The sequence below is a fragment of the Zingiber officinale genome, chromosome 7A (genome assembly GCF_018446385.1).
Source record: "Zingiber officinale cultivar Zhangliang chromosome 7A, Zo_v1.1, whole genome shotgun sequence".
In the NCBI taxonomy this organism is placed as follows: Eukaryota; Viridiplantae; Streptophyta; class Magnoliopsida; order Zingiberales; family Zingiberaceae; genus Zingiber; species Zingiber officinale.
In genome coordinates this window covers 127,445,448-127,453,370 of record NC_055998.1, presented here as the reverse complement: position 1 = coordinate 127,453,370, position 7,923 = coordinate 127,445,448, and positions in this window count along the sequence as shown.

Here is a 7,923-nt window from a genome sequence, read left to right as displayed (position 1 = left end):
AAGACAAAGTGAGAGAATCTTGTTTTTGTAAGAAGGAGCACCCTGGGATTTTATTAGGTGAATCTTTAAACAAGATATGTCCCACAGAAACTACATAGTTTGATCAAAATATATTCTTCTTTCGCCTAAACCAAAGTGCGCCTACAAAGCGCCCATTGCGCACGTGCGCACGTGGCTCACAGGTGCGAGCACCTGCTCGTCCCTGAGAAGAGAGCACTTGGTCTTTTTCTGAGTTAACTCCATTAACACAGCATCATTAATAAGCAAAGAATGCACATCGAAAATTTCCGATGTGGGACTATTCTCCCATGCATTTCCTTATATATCATTAATGAGTAATTAATGTTTATTTGGGCCGACTTTAAACAATTAATTTCTCATTCACCTTTAATAGGTTTTGAGCAAATTAATAGTCTAAATCTATCTACGCGAAACGTAGATTTCAATTTTGAAGTCAATTATGGCTTCTATCTATTGATGGCATTCCGATTTTTCCACAAAACAGATATTGGTCCATTAAGGTTCCAATATCCAACAACAATTGCATGGAACTGCTTGGAAGAATTCAAAATATTTGTATATATGCTCCGATATTTTCCTTTTTCTTGGTTGGAACTGTGATATTATACTTGTTGATTGTGTAGGTTCCTTAAGGCCGGGATGAATAACTTGCAATTAAATTTAGATTTTTTTTTTTTACTTTTGAATTTAGCAAAGATAAACATAAGTTAAGTTAATAAATAAAATAAACATAAATAATTTAGCAAAGACAAACATAAGTTAAGTTAACAAATAAAATAAACAATAATCCAAGAAAAGGCACGAATATTTTACTTGATTTGCAACTAGGGAGGTTGCTAATCCAAGACAATGGAAGCTCACTAAGATTTTCCTTCGATGTAGACGGAGAAGTCTCTTACAGAAGTTAAAATATTAAAAATAAACTACAGAATTATAAATGAAAGCTCAGAGTTTGTTAACTTGTATTGTACACAATAAAGAGGACAAGGGCTCTATTTATAGCCCATTGATCAAAATAGCAAGGACAAAATTTTATTCTCGAGCCATTGCGAAGCAGATAGACTTGCATCGTTGAGGGTGCTCGGATCAGGTCTGGGGGCCTGGAGTCGTAGCACCCAGAGTCCAGGCGCCTGGACATGATCTAGGCTTCTTAACAAGTCAACTTTGCGTTGACTTATCTGGTTTCTACTTCGATCACTTGGGTGATTTTCTGGCCATCTAGAGTTGAACTCACCCGAACCCAACTCCGATCTTCTTTCAGCTTCTTGTCCCTCGGAAGCGCTGCGAGCGTCCTTCTCGCTCCACTGGTTTACTCTTCCACAACTTCTCGTCCCTCGGATGCACGGAGCCCGTCGACTCACTTCTCGTGCCATGTTTCTCGTCTATCGCATCTTTCACTCGATTTCTTGTGTTCCTAAGTTCTTACACAATTAAACATAAGGATCAAATATAATAGGACCTAACTACCCGATTGATCACATCAAACCTTACCTGGTGTACTTACGTATTATTCTTAGTGATTCATGTTAACAAAATGTTAGTAATAAAGGTACACATAGAGCTCTAAAGCATTAATCTCTTTCCGATTTTATCATGTTAATACCGAAGGGACAATATTTACTTATTTGTCAAGATGACATGAGTTGCTAATCTCAAACTATCAACCTGGTTGAATAAGCCAATCTTCTATGTCATATGAAATTATTTAAGTCTGTGTCGGAGAGGGAAGTTATCAAGACACTGATTCACCAAGTTGTCGAGTCGGTGAGTACTTCGAGTGTTGAATCAAGGAAGCTGATGCCGACGGCTTGAGACGGACATCGAATAAACTCAAAATTTGAGTCCAAGTCATGTGAGGAGAGTCGCCTGAAAAACAAAGACGTCGAGTCCTACAGTGAGACAATCTCCTTAAAATAAATTCGTCCCCTTTGACAATACTAAGAGATGATGCTTGGATGTCTACTTTCCAAAATAAAATGATAAGAGCATGAATATCTACTAAATAAAAAATTACATAACAGAAAGATAAAAATATATCTAAGGGATTGAAGCTCTCTTGCTTTACGAAGAAATGTTCACTTCTACTTCACGTGCACACACATAGAATTGCTTATGCTCTTATTCTTTTTCTCTAGTAATACTAAGGAAGAAAACTCAACTTCTTAGGCTGACAAACTTCTACTTCACCTTTGCTCATTGCATGCGTTGCATCGTGGCTTGATACGGTACAAAAAAGTGGGGGTCCAATAAGGTCAGACAGTCTGAAATTATGAAAACATTACAGTCAAAAGTCAATGGAACGTGACAGTTAGAAGTTAAGGAAGCGTGACAGTCAACTGTTAGGGAGAAGGAGTTAGGTCGTCTGCCGTCATCAGCGGCATAATTCCCAGTCGGGTATTGATAGATCAGGATCCCATATCAGAGATATGAGATGCGACCCGGAGTAAGGCAAGACCTTCCCCGATTGGTCTAGTTTCCTAAACCTGATCCGCATAGACAGACCTGGTACTTTCAGTAAGACAACTTCTGGTCGACCCTTTAGTACTCCAAGCATGAACGATGGGACCCTCGTCGTAGCTCATCTCCCTCATCAAGATTTGGGCCATGCACCACACCCTAACAGTCAGCCCGAACTGCCTGTAACTCAACCCGAGCGGGGTAGAAAGTACTATGCGACAACAATGTTAGGGAATCACCTGTCAGGGAATAACTGCCATATGTCAGAGAATATTCCAATAGTCTATTGTCATTTACAAATAGAACCTTCTCTCAATCCATTAGAGGGCGCTACGTGTCCTCCATCACTCGACAGGCCTTGATACCCGACATTCTCTGACAACGGTCAGGTTCCAGAGGTACGCAGTGCCATATAAAAAGGGGGAGGTCCTCTCCTTTATGGAGGTACACTTTCTCGCACATTCATACTCATCTACTACATTTCTTTTTCCTTCGTACACTATTTTTCTGGAGAAAATGTACCTGATTTGAGCGTCGGAGGGTCTGTGTGAGGGACTTTTTTCCTGGTTTCAGGTCTCTAATGTTCCGTGTGCTTGTCTGAGTGTGAGCAGAGCCTAAGTACCATCAGTTAGGTCATCGCCGTCCTTCATTTCCACGTGGGGGTCTATTTCCTGGTGCACATATGCCAGGTGTATTCGAGTCACCTCTCCATCAATACCAACGACACCTCAACCGACGTTCGTCTGACTCAGATTCTGAATATGATTAATTTGGCGTCGTTTGTGGGAACTTCCTTCGCTTGTTCTGGAGCGTGAAGATGGAGGATACCGGAAGGATAAACATCACCATGATAGCAGGAGAATATGAACTATTCAAGGAGGCCAAGAGGTGGGCGGCTTTCGAAAAACAGATCGCTGCTTTACACCCACACAAGATGCCCGCAGTTTCCAAAGATCTGACCCGTGTCTCGGATAGGGGATCCAAAAAAAACAATCCGAGGATTTCCCTCAAGCCTTCTATCGAGAGCCTTGCCCAGACTATTACAACAAGGGCATGGACTGTTATAATAAGAAAGAGCAACCATAGACCTCTATGACCGAGAGTTCCCCTCCTAGAGATTCAAAGAAGGGGAAAGTCATAGTCCTCCGAGAGGAGCCGAGGGAGTTGCTCGAGGAGCAAGTGCCCTTCTCTCTAAGGGTACTCGAGAAAAACCTACCGAAGGGGTACAAGCCCCCAACTATTGGGGAATATGATGATAGCAAGGACCCGGAGGATCACTTCTGAAAATTTCAGAATGCTGTGTTGCTGTACCAATACAGCGACATCATCAGGTGTTGAGTGTTCTTAAACACTCTACCCATCTCGGCACAAAAACAGTTCAATGGATTGTTGAATGGGTCCATCACCTACTTCCAAGATTTCAAGACCATTTTTCTGCGTCATTTCGCTAGTAGCAGGAAGTATCAGAAGACAGACCATTATCTCTTTGCCCTCAAGTAAGGGTCTGTTGAGCCCTTAAGAAGCTATATTAAACGCCTCAACCAGGGAGCCCAGGATGCTCCATCCACTATCTTAGAGATATTGATGAACGTTTTCTCCCACGGTCTGGTGGAGGGGGAGTTCTTCCGGGCTCTCATTCGAGAGCCAGTATAAAACTTTGATGAGATACTGGGGAAGACAACCAGCTACATCAACATAAAAGAAGCCCAAGTAGCTCAGCGAAAAGCAGACAATGCACCCGCCCCTGCCAACAAGCTGGAGAAAAGGCCGCCCCAATCTCCATCTTGGCCTTTTCCCCGCTCCAAGGATGCCCGACTAGGATTCCCACCCGGTCAAGATGCCAGGACAGATCAGCGGGTGGAAGCTGTTCAGGCCCCAAGACTCAATCAGTGGGGACCCCGCGATTGCACTTACCATAGGTCCCACACCTATGCCACCATGGATTGCGTCTAGTTCGCCCGTGACTCTCAGTGTGCAGCTGAACTGGGTCTATCTCCACCTGAAATTGCACACAAGCTTCAGAGGATGTTGGCTAGCCAGCCTACTATAGCAGGTCAGTCAGGTAAATCCCTGTCTGAAAATACAGGTCAGGGAAGCTAGTAGCCAGGTCGGGGTAAGGAGCTAGGGGAATCCCTGGAGGAGGAGAATAGGGGAAATGTGGCCATCCGAGAGATCGACATGATCTCCGGAGGGCCCACAGATGGAGATTCCACTAGGGTTGGGAAATCTCATGAACGTCGCTTAGAGATACATGCTGTAGGATGCAGCTGGGAACAAGCTGCTGGGCCTATAATCAATTTCAGGCAGCAAGACCTAGCGGGATTGAAGCTCCCGTATGATGATGCTCTAATAATCAAAGCCGTTATAGCCAACAGCCACGTGGCTAGGGTTTTCTTTGATATTAGAAGCTCCGTCAACGTGTTGTTCAAGAATACGATTGAGGGCATGCAAATTGACGCTAGTGAGCTCCAGCCTGTAGCCACTTCATTGTACGGGTTCACCGACAATAAGGTAAGACCAATGAGCCAAATCAAGCTAGCAATATCTCTGGGTAGCGAGCCCCTAGTGAGGACGTGAAGAAGCACTTTCATCGTGGTAGATTCACCATCCTCTTATAACGTTATCCTGGGAAGACCGATATTGCACGAGTTCCGGGCAGTAGTCTCCACCTTCCATCCAAAGATTAAATTCCTCATGGGAGACTAGGTCGGGGAAGTCAAAGGCGAGCAACTGGTCTCTCGCAGGTGTTATATCGACATGGTGAAAGTGGAGGCCCACAAGGCTCAGAAAACCCAAGATGACAGAATCCATGTCATCCAAGAGGAGCCTCTACCCATAGCAGAGAAACCCAACCCTGTTGGTTGATACCTGGAATATCGTACCGGTTCCCCTGTACAAAAAATTTGTACAAGTCCTGAACCATTTCTAACAACCTATTATGTTATTTAGAAATTAAATTAGGAATCGCAAGCGGAACTTAACATTATTGATTTCAAATTTAACTTATCTATTCTTAGAGGTTTAGACTTGGATCACAAACGATGCTTAACATTATTAATCCAAGTCCACCATGTTGGTTAGTCCTAAGAAAATTGTACCGGTTCCACTGTACAAAATTTTTTATACAAGTGGCAAACCTTTCCTTAAATAACCTATTGTGTTCTTTAGAACTTAAATTATGAATCGCAGACGGAACTTAACATCATTAATTCCAAATTTAACTTATATGCTCTTAATGGTTTAGATTTGAATCGTAAGCGGAACTTAACACTATTGATTCAAATCCACCTATGTTATTAATTCCATTAAATATTAATTTCTAAAATTGACTTCCAGGACTGCATGGCGAGGCACATGACCTTCTTGGATATGGGAGCAACCACCACTGCCTAGACAAAGCCTTTTAAGGAAAGCTAATATTTAATTTCCTTAAATAACTCTAGGTTAACCAAAAAGAATAATCGAATCACAAATTCGAAAACAAAGAAAACACAAATTCGAAAAACTAATTCGAAATACTAGATCTAATGACTCTTGTGTTTGGAATTCTTACAAAAAGAAATAACTATCATGATGCGGAAAACAATTGCTAATTATACATTCTCTTTGTAAACTAATGACCTCGAGATCTTCTGCCGTATTCCTCGCCTCGCCTTGGACGTCGTGTGGGCGACGATCCTCCAAGATGAACACCACCCAAAGAGCTTTCTTCTTCTTCCTCTAAAATCCGGCCACCACCACCAATTTAGGAACCAAAGAGAGCAAGGGAAAGGGAAGGGGAGAGATCCGACCATCATGAGAGAGCACAAGCAAGAGACTAAAATTAGATGCCTCCTCCTCCTCCTTCTTCTTCTTCTTCTCCTTCTCCTCCTTCTTGTATCCGACCACTTAAAAGAACCACAAGCAATATGTGGCCGGCCCTAGCATGATAAAGAGCTAGGGGTCGGCCGTAAGGAGGAGACTAGAGAGAAGAGAGAAAAAGAATTCATTAATTCATGAAGCCACTCCTCCCATTCTTTTATAATACTTGCCTAAGACAAATAAGGAAAAATATTTTACAAAAAATTAAAATATTCCTCATATTTTTCCTTTTCCCTTTTAATTTTTCCTTTTCTTTCCTCTTGATTGAATCAATCACCAATCATAAATTAGTTTTAATTTGATTGGATGATGATTTAATCCTATTGGCCAGCCCCTTGCTTGGGCACCAAGCAAGGGTGGCCGACCCCTATAAGGAAGGAAATATATATTTTTTTATAAAATTTTACAAGAAGAAATCCTCTTATAAAATTTTACAAGCTCTCTTTCAATTTCCAAAAGTAGGAGTTAAAAAAGGAAAGTTTTAAAAATTAAAACCATGTTTTAAAATTTAAAACTTCTCTTATAAAATTTTTTTTTTTTAACATGGTGATAGAAAATTTAAATTTTAAAACTTCTCTTCCTTTTTTTCTTAAACTATGAGGATGGTTTAAAAAAGGAAAGTTTTAAAACTTTTAAACTTTCTTTTAAAATATGTGACTAAATTCAAATAAGGAAAGTTTTTAAATTTAAAATCTCTCTTTTAAAACTTATAGTTTTCTACAAGAGAAGATTTTAAAAATTCAAAAACACCCTTCCTTTTTTGAATTATTGTGGCCGACCCCCTCTTGCTTGGGCACCAAACAAGGGGTCGGCCCCTTAAGAGAACAATGTGGCCGACCCTTGCTTGGTCACCAAGCATTAAGCCGACCCCCTCCTTGGACATCAAGATGAGCTTATATTTGGATGAACTTGAGGCTTTAATGAGGCTACGATAGAGACCTAGAGGAGAAATTGGTTTTGGCCTTCCGATGGGCTTGAGTATCCCGTGTTCACCCCGAACACACAACTCAAGTTCATCGATAATAACTCATTCCACTAGAGAGTTATTATCATACTACCGCACCAATCCCAAATTACATTATGAGCTCCTTCTTATCATGAGTATGTTAGTCTCCCTATGTTTAAGATAACGAATGCCCACTAATTAAGTAAGTTACTGACAACTCACTTAATTAATATCTATCTCTGAGAGTAGTACCACTCAATTTTATTATCATGTTGGACTAAATCCACCTGCAGGGTCTAATATGAGAATCCTTATGAGCTCCTCTTGGGGACATTCTCAACCTAGATAATTAGGACACAGTTTCCTTCTATAATCAACAACACACACTATAAGTAATATCATTTCCCAACTTATCAGGCTTATTGACTTATCGAGTTAAATCTCACCCATTGATAAGTCAAAGAAATAAATACTAAATATATGTGTTTGTTATTATATTAGGATTAAGAGCACACACTTCCATAATAACTAAGGTTTAGTTCTTTTATAAAATCAGTACAAAAAGAACCTACCTAAAATGGTCCTACTCAATACACTTGGAGTGTATCAGTAGAATTTATTAGTTAAGATAAACTAAT